Source organism: Rhinopithecus roxellana, chromosome 4 (assembly GCF_007565055.1).
Source record: "Rhinopithecus roxellana isolate Shanxi Qingling chromosome 4, ASM756505v1, whole genome shotgun sequence".
Classification (NCBI taxonomy): domain Eukaryota; kingdom Metazoa; phylum Chordata; class Mammalia; order Primates; family Cercopithecidae; genus Rhinopithecus; species Rhinopithecus roxellana.
In genome coordinates this window covers 35,061,762-35,079,140 of record NC_044552.1, presented here as the reverse complement: position 1 = coordinate 35,079,140, position 17,379 = coordinate 35,061,762, and the positions used below count along the sequence as shown (strand labels likewise).

The following is a 17,379-nucleotide window of genomic DNA, read 5'->3' as shown; positions in this document are numbered from 1 at the left end:
AATCAATGTCAGATGTGATATAGTTTGTGACTGTACATTGAATAGCCGTGTATTTTTCTTAATTTCCTTGTTCACTATAATTTTTTCATGTTGAGGCTTTAAGTGCAGTTCAATTTTCACAGCTGTATCATATTCCACAATGTGACTATGGCAGCTTTTTTCTTTGGTAGAGGTGTATTTGGATGGCTTTCAGGTGTTTTCTATTTCTACAGTCACTGCCTAAATATTCTTGCCCTGTATGTGTCTCTTGGAGAAGACAGTGCAAGGGCATTTCTGGGGCAGACATGCCTGAGAAGGCAAGTGTGAGGCCGCAGAGGGTATGTCTAGCTTTTTATGAAATACAGTTTCTTAACAGGAGCAACAGCAGTGGATACTTTGTCAGCAGTTGATCTTTTCCTCCTTTTGGATTTTTGTGGCTCTGCTGAATTTCTTTCTTGAATTATTGGATGTATCCACAGTACTTTGTTTACTTATATTTTGTAACTTTTTGCACGTGGACTTATCTTCCTTGGAATTTTATGTGGAGAGATATTTTGAGGACAGGGTTGCATTGTTTCAGCAAAGATGTTCACTCACATGGGGTAGAGGTGAAGTTAGCAGCTGCCTGGTGCCACGTCGGTTTGACCCATGCTCTCCAGTCCTCCAGCATGAACTCCTGGAGGACTGTTTCTTATCGGTTCTCAGGGTCAGTGGTTTTCCCTCTACCCAGCACCAATGCAGGGACAGGTGCTCTCCTTGCTGCTCCTGCTCTGAGGTGGGCTTTTATTTTAAGTCTAAGAGGTCAGATTTCTGACCTCATTTTGGAGAGACATCCGGTTTTGTTTCTGATGCCCCATCCTCTGTGCAACTGTCTAAACAGAAAAAAAAATTCCACTTTGGTTCCTGCCAATTCTTTATTGACTGCTGTGGATTCCATCCTTCAATGCCAGCCCAGTAATGCACTTACAAAGATGCATTTTTGTAGGTTTTACCCAACATCTCAGTTGTTTTTGTTGGGAAAGCTATTTAGTGTCCTTTATGTTGAAAGTTGGAAGCGCCTGGCAACACCATAGATGAGAGAGCTGCTCTTCCCCCTTTTCATCATCTTCATGCTGGGTCCAGGCCTTCTTCGCTCTGTGATTAAGATACCACAATGGGCCAGGCACGGTGGCTCATGCCTGTAATCTTAGTGCTTTAAGAGGCCAAGGTGGGTGAATCACCCAAGGCCAGGGGTTCAAGACCAACCTTGCTAACATGGTGAAACTTCGTCTCTACCAAAAGTACAAAAAATTAGCCTGGCATAGCGGTGGGTGCCTGTAATCCCAGCTACTCTGGAAGCTGAATCAGGAGAATCGCTTGAACCCAGGAGGTGGAAATTGCAATGAGCTGCGATTGAGCCATTGCACTCCAGCCTGGGCAACAGAGTGAGACTCCATCTCAAAATAAATAAATAAATAAATAAACAAAAATATGAATAGCTGCTATGGCCTCTGAGCTGCTTGCTCTGCCTCTGGCATCCATTCTCATGCCCCACATTAGCAGAGATACACTCACACCCAGTGGGAAGGCAAGGTGACTGAAGGACTATTATTATTAACAAGAAAGACAAAATTATTCTGAGGATAATGTAATACTTCTGTTTCCTAGAAATATTAAAATGCTCTGATAAATTATTAGAACTAACAAAATTCAGTTTAGCACTCATGTTCAAAATGATCACCAACTTTAATATGCCAACAGTAGCCAGACTAAATAAGAAGAGGGAGTGAGGGGGTCCAGGCCTCTGCAGAGAGGGCAGGAAGGTCGACTCACTCTGCAGCTTCCTGGTCCATCATCGTTTTCTGTGGTGAGAGCCTGATGGAGCCTGGCCCTCTCTCTCCTGCCTGGGGCCTCCAGCCCAGTCTCAGGGCTGGGCAAGGAATAGGTCATTTCCTCACTTGACCTTCTTCTGGGCTGAAACGCATTTGCTTTCCAAGTGCTCATCAGGGAGTCGCACATAGAAGCCCTTGTTTTCTCCCCACTGCTGACTGATTCTGGGTTCGGGGATGCCCCCGTTCCCCTGGCTTCTTGGACACTGCATCTTCGGCTTTCACTCCAAGATTTTGACCTCAGTTAAGGATTCAGAAACTCTTTTTTTTTTTTTTTTTTTTTTTTTTTTTGAGACAGAGTCTTGCTCTGCCACCCAGGCTGGAGTGCAGTGGCCGGATCTTAGCTCACTGCAAGCTCCGCCTCCCGGGTTTATGCCATTCTCCTGCCTCAGCCTCCCGAGTAGCTGGGACTACAGGCGCCCGCCTCGTCGCCCGGCTATTTTTTTGTACTTTTTTAAAGTAGAGACGGGGTTTCACCGTATTAGCCAGGATGGTCTCGATCTCCTGACCTCGTGATCCGCCCGTCTCGGCCTCCCAAAGTGCTGGGATTACAGGCTTGAGCCACCGTGCCCGGCCAGAAACTCTCTTTTTAAACTTTATTCTCAGATTGGTTTTTTAAAAGTCAGGCCAAAAAAGAAAAAAATAAAAAGACACATAAAGTGGGTGAGTCAAGTGTGAGTGTAAAGTTCCGAGGATGAAGCCGAACACGCACGAACCTCTGTCAGGGCGGTGTCTGTGCTCAGGAGTCATGTTCATCCCAGAGCTTCCCAGGACCCAGACCCTAAACAAAAGAAAGAAAAGGAGGATAACAGAACTAAATGCTAAGATTGTCCATAAAGTCCCTTTTTATTTAGTGAATGGGTTTTCCCCTTAATTTCTAGGTGATTGACATCATAGAAATAGAACAGCAGCATCTTCTACCTGCATGACTGAGCTTTTTCAGGTGGGCAGAATAAACCAGGACAGTATACAGATCAGAGGGCAGGTTGGCAGGTGTGGATGGCCACAGAGGACGTGGGATGATCCTAAGGAGCGTTTCTACCATGATGTGTATGGGATGCAGGGAGGGGACAGAGAAGCAGGCAGGGAGACAGAGAGAGGGGGAGAGTGGGGCGGGGGGGGAGAGAGAGAGAGAGAGAGAGAGGAAGGGGAAGATAGGGAGGAAGGGAGAGACAGAGGGAGAGAGAGAGAAAGGGATGGATAGAGGGATGGAGGGAAGGACAGAGAGGGAGAAAGAGAGGGAGAGAGAGAGAGGAAGAGAGAGAGGGAGAGAGGACCAATTCACCACTTTTGTCCAAAGAACCAGGCCAACTGTCTGGAGCCCAAGCATACCTTCTCTAAAGGGTTTTGGAGCATATTGTTGTTGATTCCCTTATTCCTGCAGTTCTTTTAGAACATGACCATCTTCTGACTGTTCTATTCTTTTCTTTCTTTCTTTTTTTTGTTTAAATACACTCCTATGATTTGAGCTTGTTTTTCTATCTTGTAAGCTATATCCTGGCAACATTCCAGGAATGATTCTAATTTTATTGGCAGTGGATCCTCAAATTTCTTCCTACAAAATAGGCTTCTGGAACCCTTCCCTGGAGATGGCTAATTTCAGATCATGTTTATGAATTCCTGAGATTCTCATTCAGAGTTAATGATTTTCCCCTGACTTCTGCTCGTTGCTTCATGAGGATTTGTCTTAATTCTCTGTAGGATGAGGGAGCCATCTTCTCTGGAACCTGCAACCTTGTTTACAGGGGCTGGTGTGTGTGTGTGTGTGTGTGTGTGTGTGTGTGTGTACGTGCATATATTCACATGCACACCCACACTCAGGAGGTTAAGCAAACTTCATTAGTATTCCTCTCTTTCAAAACTGAACACGCAGCAGGGCACTGGGCTGGCTTCCTGGTTCAGTGACTCCAGGCTCCCAGCCCACGAGACAGGCCCCGCCCCATGGACTTACCCCTAGCATTTCTCTGCCTCAAAGGACGCTGGCCAGCTCTGTGGTGGGAGCAGCCTAAAAGTCCCTGGGATCTGGGAACTTTTATCATTCTGAAGAACAAGAAAAACAAAGACACCTGGAAAAGCTTTGCAGGAGGAGTGGCCACGTCACCTGGTAGCATGTACATGTCTGCAGGGCCCAGCTGAGTTCTGGGGGATAGAAGGTGGTTCCAGGAAATGGTGACCCGAGGAACAGGTAGGGGCTGGGAAGGTGGGACCTCCTCTGGGAAGACCATCGAGAAAGCAGGACATGAGTTGGGTAGGGGGGGGCAACGTTGTGTGAGGGAGCTGGGAAGTGCCGGGCAGTGTCCAAGAAGGGTGTGGGGGAGCTGGATGGGTGGGGGCAGCCAGAGCAAAGAACAGGTGTAGACAGTAGGTGAGAGAGCAGGTTGGGGGAACAGGTGGAGGAAGCAGATGAGAAAGCAGGTTGGGGGAGCAGGTGGAGGAAGCAGGTGAGACAGCAGGTGGGGGGAGCAGGTGTAGACAGCAGGTGAGAGAGCAGGTGGGGGGAGCAGGTGTAGACAGCAGGTGAGAGAGCAGGTGGGAGGAGCAGGTGGAGGAAGCAGGTGATAGAGCAGGTGGGGGGAACAGGTGTAGACAGCAGGTGAGCGAGCAGGTGGGGGGAATGAGTGTAGACAGCAGGTGATAGAGCAGGTAGGGGGAGCAGGTTGAGGAAGCAGGTGAGTGAGCAGGTGGGGGGAATGAGTGTAGACAGCAGGAGATAGAGCAGGTGGGGGGAGCAGGTTGAGGAAGTAGGTGAGTGAGCAGGTGGGGGGAACAGGTGTAGACAACAGGTGATAGAGCAAGTGGGGGAGCAGGTGGAGGAAGCATGTGAGAGAGCAGATGGGGGGAGCAGGTGGAGGAAGCTGGTGAGACAGCAGGTGGGGGAACAGGTGTAGACAGCAGGTGAGCAAGCAGGTGGGGGGAACGAGTGTAGACAGCAGGAGATAGAGCAGGTGGGGGGAGCAGGTGGAGGAAGCAGGCTGACAGCTGGGCAGGTGTCTCCTCAGTAGGACTCTGAGTTTCTACTGTGGACTTTGCGGTGAGGTCAGTGGGAACTATGGAGGGTGTGAGAGAGAGTGTGTCCTGATGCTGGGAAGCTGGGGTTTCTCCACTGAGGCAGGCATTGCTGGGAAGGTCAGGCCAGATCTCCCTGCCCCTGGGAGCCCATGGGAGGCCAGGACAGACCCGCTATCTCTGTGTGGAACTAGAGCTTAGGGCCTGATGTCAGTGCAAGGCTGTGCCTCTACCGGCAGACCTTGAGGCTCACTTCACTCTTCTCAGGGAGCAGAGAGGTCAGGTGCTCCCTGGTGGGAGGCCTGGGACTTTTCACCACAGGACAAGCCCACAGGGGCTGATGGCTGGCAGGAGAGGCCAGTTCTGCCTCCACTCCAGGGCTGCTCTCCCCCCAGGTCAGCTGCTTAGTCATCCCCGCACTGGACTTCTTTGTATGGCCAGAAGAGGAACTGGAGGGTGGCGCAGGGCTGACTGACCCCCGGGACCCCTCCAGCATTTGGGGCTCAGCTGGGCAGATTCCAATTGCTGGAGGAGAAAGGAGAGCCCTTAAAATAGCCTCAGGCAGCTTGCTTCCAATAGAGAAGAGCCGGGTGGGCTGGGGACCAAGTGTCCGGGAGTGACAAGTACCCCTGAGTTAGTCAGTGAGCTGTGTGAACCTCTTGGTAGGCAGAGACCAGCATTTTTTTGTTTAATGTAATGAAATAGAACAAAAAATACCTGAATGCGTCACATTTAGTAAGAGTAACAACCGCTTTGTGAAGCTGATTTCGGTCTGTGTGTGGGTCAAATTAGATTCATTTCTTTGTGTGATTCATGGTTTTAAAAAACATAGTTTGAATCATATTTAAAAGAAGGTATTAAAATATTTTCAAGTTTCTTACTGATTGGGGAAAAGATCCATCTGTTTTCTCTCCGTCTCTCTAGCTCTCTCTCTCCCCGTGCCTCCCTTCCTCCCACCTTTCTTTGTTGTGAGGAGGATGCCTCCTTGTTGCTTCGTTACTTCTTTTACTTCTTTTTTTTTTTTTTGAGATGGAGTCTGGCTTTATCGCCCAGGCTGGAGTGCAGTGGCTCAATCTCTGCCTACTGCAAGCTCCACCTCCCTGGTTCATGCCATTCTCCTGCCTCAGCCTCCCGAGTAGCTGGGACTACAGGTGCCCGCCACCACGCCTGGCTAATTTTTTTGCATTTTTAGTAGAGTCAGGGTTTCACTGTGTTAGCCAGGATGGTCTCGAGCTCCTGACCTCATGATCCGCCCACCTCGGCCTCCCAAAGTGCTGGGATTACAGGCGTGAGCCACCGTGCCTGGCCTCATTATTTCTTTAGGCTGGGACCAGATCCCAAATGGTCCATTTGTAAGACAAACAGCAGGGTGGACGTGGCACTGTGCTCATAAGGGAAATGCCAGATTCATCCATGAGGCATTTCGAATAGACTTTACACCATCACGATGCCAACCTTTTTGAGGATAGGGGCTGTGTTTCTTTGCACAACGTTAGGTAGGGACCCCATTGCCCCTATATCCTGCCTCAAACATGGGGCGTCTTCAATCAGTGTTAGCTGAAATGTGTGTCCTTTCCATGTTTATCGTATTGGAACAAATGGAGCTCTAGACACCTTTCTTTTGCTGCATTCCCTAGCTAGCTGGACAAATTTGGAATTTAGAAAATATATACATATAGAGGCTGGACACGGTGGCTCACACCTGTCATCCCAGCCGTTTGGGAGGCCAAGGTGGACAGATCACCTGAGGTCAGGAGTTTGAGACCAGCCTGTCCAACATGGCGAAAGCCCATCTCTACTAAAAGTACAGAAATTACCCAGGCACGATGGCGGGTGCCTATAATCCTAGCTACTTTGGAGGCTGAGGGAGGAGAATTGCTTGAACTTGGGAGGCAGAGGTTGCAGTAAGCTGAGATTGCACCACTGTAATGTAGCCTGGGTGATAGAGTGAGACTCCATCTCTCTCTCTCTCTCTCTCTCTCTCTCTATATATATATATATACACACACACATATATATAAAATTCTTTAAAAAAAATTTTTTTTTGAGACAGAATCTCACTCTGTTGCCCAGCCTGGAGTGCAGTGGCATAATTATAGCTCACTGCATCCTCGTTCTCCTGGGTTCATGAGATCCTCCTTCATCAGCCTCCTGAGTAGCTGGGACTACAGGTGTGCACCACCATACCTAGCTAATTGTTTTTTATTTTTAGTAGAGACGAGGTCTCACTATGTTGCCCAGGCTGGTCTCAAACTTCTGAGCTCAAATGGTGCTCCTGCCTCAGCCTCCCAAGGTGCTGGGATCACTGACATGAGCCAACATGCCTGGCTTGAAAAGCAATTTCAAATAAATAAGCTTTAGATACATGTTACCATGACTCTAATATTGAGAAAAACAGAAATCCTTGCCTAGCTAACTTTGGACTTCTTTAATTTCAAAAAGTCTGGTAAGCTCCTTGCCATGAGAATGAGGAGTGCCCAGAATCCCCACCCAGCCCAGCTTCTGTGGAAGCCTCAGCCACCCTCATGCTCATGGGGACCCCGTATCTCACTGCAATCCAAAAGGCTGGGACTGTGCATGCATGGGACACAATGCTAGGATGCTTGAGGTTCAGCTCAAGATGCTAACTTCAACCCTTGGGAATTAGTGTCTGTCTCTCTTCCTCACCTTCTAAGCCCTGCTGCTCAGAGCCTGGCCTGCGATCTGCATTGGGCATTCTAAATGGGGCATGACAGAGGCAGGAATAAAGGCTCTCCAAGAAATGCTGAATCACAAACTTCATTTAAACAGGACTTGTTGGGTGATCCTTATGCACAGTAAAATTTGAGAAACACTTTAATCGCTTCTGTATTATCGATTACGAAGTAACCTAAACTTTTTTAAAAGGCCCTAATGTTTACATAACAGTACTCTCTGGCAGCCTGTGACGTCTTTCTCCCCTTCTTTCTCTGGCAGGTGTGTGCTCTGTGCTCCTGCTCCTCACCACACGATGGCCCCAGAGCCCTACGAAACCTGTAAATGAGTCCAGAGGCCTAAAATGCTTCTCTCAAAGGTCGTGCTGATTTCCTGATTAAAAGATTAAAAGAGCTGGGCACAGTGGCTCATGCCTGTAATCACACCACTTTGCGAGGCCGCAGCAGGTGGATCACCTGAGGTCAGGAGTCAGAGACCAGCTTGGCCAACGTCCTGAAACCCCATCACTACTAAAAATGCAAACATTAGCTGGGCGTGGTGATGTGCGCCCTGTAATCCCAGCTACTCAGGAGGCTGAGGCAGGAGAATGGCTTGAACCCAGGAGGCAGAGGTTGCAGTGAGGCGAGGTCGTGCCATCGCACTCCAGCCTGGGGACAAGAGCAAGACCTTGTCACACACACAAAAAAAAAAGATTAAAAGTGAATCATTCCCACAAAGAATAGATTTGGATATTTTCCCAGAAATGTTCTCTTCCAAACCTGTACATGTTTACAGGTCCCCATGACATAAGGCTTTTGATCACTTTCAGTGCAATGTGCTTTCTGATATGCGATATGGATTTAAAATTAGTCACAACCAACCTATTATAAGAATGCACTCTCCTTTAGGACATGGACATTTGAGGAACCACCTCTGAGCTCAGTATTTTAGCATGAATCTACCTTCAAATCTAAAAAAAAAAATTATTGTATATTTTTGAGCCCGAAATAGGACAAAAAATGTTTGGTTTCTTGCCATTGTATTAGTATTCTTTTTGTCCTGGCTTAGAGCTTTATTGCGGCATAACTGGTGCACAGTAAACTGCACATATTTAAAACCTACACGGTGAGAAGTTCTGACGATCTCCCATCAGCGAGACTTAGACCACATTCAGAAAAACGAGGCTCCTATCACCCCAGAGTTCTCCTGCGCTCGCTTTCCGCAAGTCCCTCGCCGGGAAGAGCGCTTCATTATAGACGTGTCTGCATCTTTTTGAATTGTGCAACATGGAATTATACAGTGCCCACTGTTCTGCTGCCAGCTCTTCTTGCTCAGCGTGACGTGTTCAACATTCAGCAATGCAGGCTGCATCAGCGGCTGCTGCCTTTTCGTTGCGGAGCCGTCCTCCATTGCACTGATACGTCCTGACTGGTTTAGCCGTTGGCTTGCTAGTGGATATCTAGGTCGTTCCTAGGTGTTAGTTGTCACAAATAAACTACAATAAATATTAGTGTGCAAATATTTGTGTAGAAATAGACTATCATTTCTCTTTTCTTTTTTCTTTCTTTCTCCTTCCTTCCTTCCTTCCTTCCTTCCTTCCTTCCTTCCTTCCTTCCTTCCTTCCTTCCTTCCTTCCTTCCTTCCTCTCTCTCTCTCTCTCTCTCTCTCTCTCTCTCTCTCTCTCTCTCTCTTTTTCTTTCTTTTGAGACAGGATCTTGCTCTGCTGCTCAGGCTAGAATGCAGTGGTGCAATTATGGCTCACTGCAGCCTTGACCTCCTGGGCTCAAGCAGACCTCCCAGGATCAAGCAGTCTTCCTACACCTCCCTAGTAACTGGGACTACAGACACATGCCACCATGCCTGGCTATTTGTTTTTTAATTTTTTTTTTTTTTTTTTTTTGTAGAGGCAGGATCTCCCTCTGTTGCCCAGGCTGTTCTCAAACTTCTGGGCTCAAGCAGACCTCCTGCCTTGGTCTCCCAAAGCACTGGGATTACAGGCATGCGCCACTCTGCCCAATGATGAGGTTAAATGGAAGGTATATTTGTAATTTGTAAAGAAATGTCCAAACTGTTTTCCAAACTTGTTGTACCATTTTACATTTCCACCAGCAGTATCTGAGAGTTCCAGGTGTTTTACATTCTCACCAACACTTGGTAGGGTCACATTTTGATATGTGTGTGTGTGTACTGGTATTTCACACTGGCTTTCAACTGTATATCCCTAAGTACTCTGATATTCAGCACATTTCCATGTGCTTATTGCCATCTGTGTGTCACCTTTAGAGAAATGTCTGTAAAAAATTGTTGGCCCATTTTTGACTTGGAATGATTGTTTTCTTTTATTTCTTATTTTTTCATTTTTTAATTTTTTTTTTATTATTATACTATAACTTCTAGGGTACATGTGCACAATGGACAGGTTTGTTACGTATGTATATTAGTGACATGTTAGTGTGCTGCACCCATCAACTCGTCAGTAAACATCAACTCGTCATTTACATCAGGTATAACTCCCAATGCCATCCCTCCCCACTCCCCGTAATAGGCCCCAGAGTGTGATGTTCCCCATCCCCAGTCCAAGAGATCTCATTTTTCAATTCCCACCTATGAGTGAGAATATGCGGTGTTTGGTTTTCTGTTCTTCCGATAGTTTGCTGAGAATGATGCTTTCCAGCTGCATCCATGTCCCTACAAAGGACACAAGGTCATCCTTTTTTATGGCTGTATAGTATTCCATGGTGTATATTCCCCGCGATCCAGCCTGTCTCTGATATTGTGAGTAATATCATCTCCCCCTTTGGTAATTATGAACTCTTTCACAGATGGGTGTACGCCCCCGGTGTGTACACCCTCAGAGGGTGTACACCCGTGTGTATTGGGAGTCATCTCATCCTCTTCCTCCCTGAATATGAAGAACAGTATCGCAGGAGTGTTTCTAATCCCTGCGATATTGGGTGTCATATCCTGCTCTCCCACGCGGAAATTGAAACAATATCACTGGGAGCGTGTACACCTTTTGTGATCTTTAAAGCAGTATCATCCTCTCCCTGGTGGATATCAGGAACAAGTCTATTAATTATTAATATTAATAAATATAATAAAAAAATAGTAATTATCAATATTAATGATCACAAGAAAGATAGTAAAAATTCATACTGGTTTAAAATGTTAACGATTTGTACTAATAATTAATAGTAATATCACTATTAATAATAAAATAATGATATCAGCAATTAATCTTACTGAAATCAATACAATGTGATGCTGGCAATAAAATAACAGTATTGGGGACTAATAATATTATTAAACGACATTAATATTAATAATTAATTTTAAGCGTGCATAATCATGTATTTAAAATCATTTTCCATAATTAATAATGGGATCCTATTGATTATTAGTAAAATTGATAATTATTAAAATCGATCATTGATGTTTAAAGGTCATATTATTACTCCTAATACCACAGGGAGTGTACACCTGCCGGTGATGTAGTTCCTAATATCCAGGGACCGAGAGCATGATTTTAGTTTTAATGTCGCAGTAGGTGTACACTCACCCCGTGACGCTGATCCTAATATCCAGTGGGGTAGAGGATGACAGACTCCCAACATAGCAATGAATGGACAGCCACCTGGTAATATTGCACCTAATATTCCCAGAAGAAGCCTACGCTGTTACTCCCAATATCGCAGAGAGGGTACAGCTCTTCTGTGATATTGTTCCTAGTATCCGGAGGGGGAGAGGATGATAATAATTCACAGGCTGTGTTCACCCGCCCTGTGATATTGTTATTAACATCCTGGAAGGGAGAGGGTGATATTACATTCCATACAGCAGGAGGCGTACACCCAGCCTGGGACATTGTTCCTAATATCCATAGAGGGGAGAGGGTGATATTACTCTCACTATGGAAGAGGGTGTACATCCACCCTGTGACACTCGTCTTAATATTCCAAGGCCGAGAGTTGGATATTACTCCCAGGATGGCAGACTATGTACAACAACGTGTGATACTCTTCCTGATATCCGGAAGGGGAGAAGATGGTATTAATCCCCATATGGCAGAAGGTGAAAACAAACTGTGATATCTGTGAGACACCCCCCACGATGTGGGGACTAATAGCCCATCTCTCTCCCCACCGGCTATTGGGAGCCCCATGGCCTGGGAGTGAGCCACCCCTGCGATCCGGCCCCCAGCAGCCGCCCCGCCCCGCCCCCTGGCGGCTAGGGGCCACGGTGGACTCAGCCTGTTTCTGATATTGTGAGTAATATCATCTCCCACTTTGGTAATTATGAACTCTTTCACAGATGGGTGTACGCCCCCAGCGTGTACACCCTCAGAGGGTGGACACTGGTGTGTATTGGGAGTCATCTCATCCTCTTCCTCCCTGAACATGAAGAACAGTTTCCCAGGAGTGTTTCTACTCCCTGCGATATTGGGTGTCATATCCTTCTCTCCCACACGGAAATCGAAACAATATCACTGGGAGCGTGCACACCTTTTGTGATCTTTAAAGTAGTATCATCCTCTCCGTGGTGGATATCGGGAACAAGCCTATTGTTATTAATAAATGTAATAAATATTAATAGTAATTATCAATATTAATGATCACAAGAAAGTTAGTAAAAATTCATACTGGTTTAAAATGTTAATGATTTGTACTAATAATAGTAATATCACTATTAATAATAAAATAATGATATCAGCAATTAATCTTACTGAAATCAATACAATGTGATGCTGGCAATAAAATAACAGTATTGGGGACTAATAATATTATTAAATGACATTAATATTAATAATTAATTTTAAGCTGCATAATCATGTATTTAAAATCATTTTCCATAATTAATAATGGGATCCTATTGATTATTAGTAAAATTGATAATTATTAAAATCGATCATTGATGTTTAATGGTCATATTATTACTCCTAATACCACCAGGAGTGTACACCTGCCGGTGATGTAGTTCCTAATATCCAGGGACTGAGAGCATGATTTTAGTTTTAATATCGCAGTAGGTGTACACTCACCCGGTGACGCCGATCCTAATATCCAGTGGGGTAGAGGATGACATGACTTTCAACATAGCAATGAATGGACAGCCACCTGGTAATATTGCACCTAATATTCCCAGAAGAAGCCTGCGCTGTTACTCCCAATATCGCAGGGAGGGTACAGCTCTTCTGTGATATTGTTCCGAGTATCTGGAGGAGGACAGGATGATAATAATTCGCAGGCTGTGTTCACCCGCCCTGTGATATTGTTATTAACATCCTGGAAGGGAGAGGGTGATATTACATTCCATACAGCAGGAGGCGTACACCCAGCCTGGGACATTGTTCCTAATATCCATAGAGGGGAGAGGGTGATATTACTCTCACTATGGAAGAGGGTGTACATCCACCCTGTGACACTCGTCTTAATATTCCAAGGCCGAGAGTTGGATATTACTCCCAGGATGGCAGACTATGTACAACAACGTGTGATACTCTTCCTGATATCCGGAAGGGGAGAAGATGGTATTAATCCCCATATGGCAGAAGGTGAAAACAAACTGTGATATCTGTGAGACACTCCCCACGATGAGGGGACTAATAGCCCATCTCTCTCCCCACCGGCTATTGGGAGCCCCATGGCCTGGGAGGGAGCCACCCCCAGCCATACGGCCCCCAGCAGCCGCCCCGCCAGGCCCCCCGGCGGCTGGGGAACCATCGCCAGGGGGTGAGCCACGCCCCGCGATCCGAGCCCCCAGCAGTCGCCACGCCCCGCCCCTTGGCGGCTGGGGGCACCCGATCGGCGGGGGGTGAGCCACGCCCCCCATCCGGGCCCCCAGCAGCCGCCACGCCACGCCCCCCGGCGGCTGGGGGCCCCGGATCGCCTGTATTGGGAGTCGTATCATACTCTTCCCCCTGAATATTAATTACAGTAGCCCAGGAGTGTGTCTACTCCCAGCGATATTGCGAGTCACATCCTCCACTCTCGTGCGGAAATTCGAAGCAATATCACTGGGTGCGTGTACACCTTTTGTGATAGTTGAAGTAATATCATCCTCTCCCCGGTGGATATCAGGAACAAGTCTATTAATTATTAATATTAATAAATATAATAAATGTTAATACTAATAAACGATATTAATGATCATAATAAACTTCGTAAAAATTGATAGTGGTTTAAAATGTTAACGATTTGGAATGGTAATTAATATTAATATCACCATTAATAATCAAATAATGATATCCGCAATTAATGTTACTTAAATCAATACAAAGTGATGCTGGTAAGAAAATAATGATTAGTATTAGGGACTAATAATATTGTTAAATGACATTAATATTAATAATTAATATTAAGCGTGCATAATCAGGTACTTAAAATAATTCTCCAAAATTAACAGTGGTATCCTATTATTAGTACCATTGATAATTATTAAAATCGATCATTGATGTGTAATAACCATATTATTACTCCTAATACCACAGGCAGTGTACACCTACCTGTGATGTTCCTAATATCCTGGGACGGAGAGCATGAATTTAGTTTTAATATCGCAGTAGGTGTACACTGACCCCGTGATACTGATCCTAATATCCAGAGAGGTAGTGTATGACACAACTCCCAACAGAGCAATGAATGGACAGCCACCCGGTAATATTGCTCCTAATATTCCCGGAAGAAGCCTATGCTATTGCTGCCAATATCGCAGGGAGGGTACAGCTCTTCTGTGATATTGTTCCCAGTATCAGGAGGGGAAGAGGATGATAATAATTCGCAGGTTGTGTTCACCCACCCCGTGATAGTGTTATTAATATCCTAGAAGGGAGAAGGTGATATAACACTCGGTACAGCAGGAGGCGAACACCCAGCCTGGGATATTGTTCCTAATATCCATGGAGGGCAGAGGCTAATATTACTCCCAATATGGCAGAGTTTGTACATCCACACTGTGACGTTCTTCTTAATATTAAAAGGCCAGGAGATTGATATTACTCCCAGTATCGCAGACACTGTACAACCCCGGGATATACGCTTCCTGATATCGGGAAGACGAGACCATGGTATTACTCCTCAAATGGCAGAAGGTGAACACCAACTCGGTGATATCTGTGGGGCACTCCCTGTGCTATTGGGAGCCCTATCTCCGGGGGATGAGGCACGCCCCCCGTCCGGCCCCCAGCAGCCGCCACGCCACGACCCCCGGCGGCTGGGGGCCCCTGATGGCCGGGGGGTGAGCCACCCCCCGCGATCCGGGCCTCCAGCCGCCGCCACTCCACGGGGTTTCACCGTGTTAGCCAGGATGGTCTCGATCTGCTGACCTCATGATCCACCCGTCTCGGCCTCCCAAAGTGCTGGGATTACAGGCTTGAGCCACTGCGCCCGGCCGTATTTTTCATTTTTATCCTTATGTTGATATTTGTCTGTTTTACAGCTTTAGCTATTCTCCATTAGACACATAATATGGGAGATGAGGCTTGTACCTCTTTCATGCCACTCTCACCCCTATGCCTTTCCCCCTACCTTTAGCCTTCCAATACAGTCAGATACAGTTACCAGTACAATTAACACTTAGATTTTATATTTCATGACTATGTAAATATTTTTCATAGCCTAGTCATGTGGTTTATTGTGATTACATTTTCTTTTTGGTACTACTTTTTATTTCTGTGAAGTTATTAATTGCCTTATTTATAAAATTTGCTTCATATTTTATGTGCCATCATTTATTCCTTTCCAAACTCTACACCAACAATGTAAGTTTCGTGTCAACATATTCATACATATCAGATCTTGGTTTTATTCCTCCAGCACAGTCCCATGTGGTCTAATGTCTTCCTGCCCCAATCTAGACTAATTTTCCTCCACACTTTCAGCACAGCTGAAATATCCCTTTCTGAGATATCCCTTCACCATCTCCTTGAGAACTCCGATTGCTTTCATCCCGTGTTGAAAGTGCTCTCTCCTGATCCCATATCTAATGCTCTCTTTGTTGATTCCCTCCTTGTAGAGCAGGGTTCGGTAAACTATAGCCCTGTAGCCAAATCCAACCTGACATCTGATTTTGTTAATAAAGTTTTGTTGGAATGTAGACATGCTTCTTCATTCCGTGTACTCTGTGAAAGGCGGCATGCCGCAGTGGCAGAGGTGAGTAGTTGCAACAGAGATCACATGGTCCACAAGCATGAGGTATTTACTGTCTTGCCCTTTACAGAAAAAGTTTGCTGACCCTAGAGAGGTAAGATGATAAAGAATGGAGAGGCAGCCTATATGTAATGGTGTTTCTGAAGGAGTGGCCAGAAGAATGAAAACACAAGCAACAAATACAGGCTTAATGGAAGGAAGATTTTCTGAAATGGATGACATATGTGAAGCTCTTTCAAATGTTAATCCAACCTGGAGTTCCTGGGATAAACCCCATCTGACCATGTGTATTATCGTTTTTATATACTGTTAAATTCAGTACATTAATACTGTGTTCGGGATGTTCATAAGGGATATTGGTCTATCATTTTTCTTTCTTCTAATTCCTTTTCCTGCTTTTTGTATCAGGCTAATTTGAGCCTCATAAAATGAATTGAGATATGTTCCTAGTTTTCTTGAAGAGTTTAAGTTCAATATTAGTTTTTTCTCAAATATTTATGGCATTTTGTCTTGCTAAAGACTATATTTCCCGGCCAGGTGTGGTGGCTCACGCCTGTAATCCTGGCACTTTGGGAGGCCGAGGCAGGCGGATCATGAGGTCAGGAGATCGAGACCATCCTGGCTAACACGGTGAAACCCCATCTGTACTAAAAATATTTTAAAAATTAGCCGGGTGTGGTGGCAGGCGCGTGTTGTCCCAGCTACTCGGGAGGCTGAGGCAGGAGAATGGCACGAACCCGGGATGCGGAGCTTGCAGTGAGCCGAGATCGCGCCACTGCACTCCAGTCTGGGCGACAGAGCGAGACTCCGTCTCAAAAAAAAAAAAAAAAGAAGAAGAAAAAGACTGTATTTCTCTTGAAGTTGGAGGCCAAGATGATTTCACTGGTAAATTCTGTCAAATATTTCTCGGCTCACTGCAAGCTCCGCATCCCAGGTTCATGCTATTCTCCTGCCTCAGCCTCCCGAGTAGCTGGGACTACACGTGCCTGCCACCACACCTGGCTAATTTTTAAAATATTTTTAGTACAGATGGGGTTTCACCGTGTTAGCCAAGATGGTCTCGATCTCCTGACCTCGTGATCCGCCTGCCTCGGCCTCCCAAAGTGCCGGGATTACAGGCGTGAGCCACCACACCTGGCCGGGAAATATAGTCTTTAGCAAGACAAAATGCCATAAATATTTGAGAAAAAACTAATATTGAACTTAAACTCTTCAAGAAAACTAGGAACATATCTCAATTCATTTTATGAGGCTCAAATTAGCCTGATACAAAAAGCAGGAAAAGGAATTAGAAGAAAGAAAAATGATAGACCAATATACCTTATGAACATCCTGAACACAGTATTAATGTACTGAATTTAACAGTATATAAAAAAGATAATACACATGGTCAGATGGGGTTTATCCCAGGAACTCCAGGTTGGATTAACATTTGAAAAATCAATCAGTGTAATTCATGATATTAAAAAGAAAAAAAACCCATAAGGTCATATCAAAAAATGGAGGAACACATTTGAAAAATTAGAACTATAAGCAAAGTAAGAAAATAAAGGAACTTCCTTTTTCTGATAAAGGATATCTGCAAAATACCTATCGTCAGAGTTACCCTTTATGGTGAAATTATGGTTTAAGTACTTGATAAGGCAATAAAGGGAAATATTTTGATTATTATGTAATTACAGAAATATATTAATTCGTAGATTTTCTCA

General features: G+C 45.3%; 1 long non-coding RNA gene across 1 annotated transcript; it reads left to right on the top strand.

The window, feature by feature from the left end:
* Positions 1–3,908: 3,908 nt before the first annotated feature.
* Positions 3,909–7,946, top strand: LOC115896950. The gene is made up of 2 exons (XR_004056898.1): positions 3,909–4,032; positions 7,809–7,946. It is a non-coding gene; the product is annotated as an uncharacterized LOC115896950 (long non-coding RNA).
* The last annotated feature ends 9,433 nt before the right edge of the window (positions 7,947–17,379 follow it).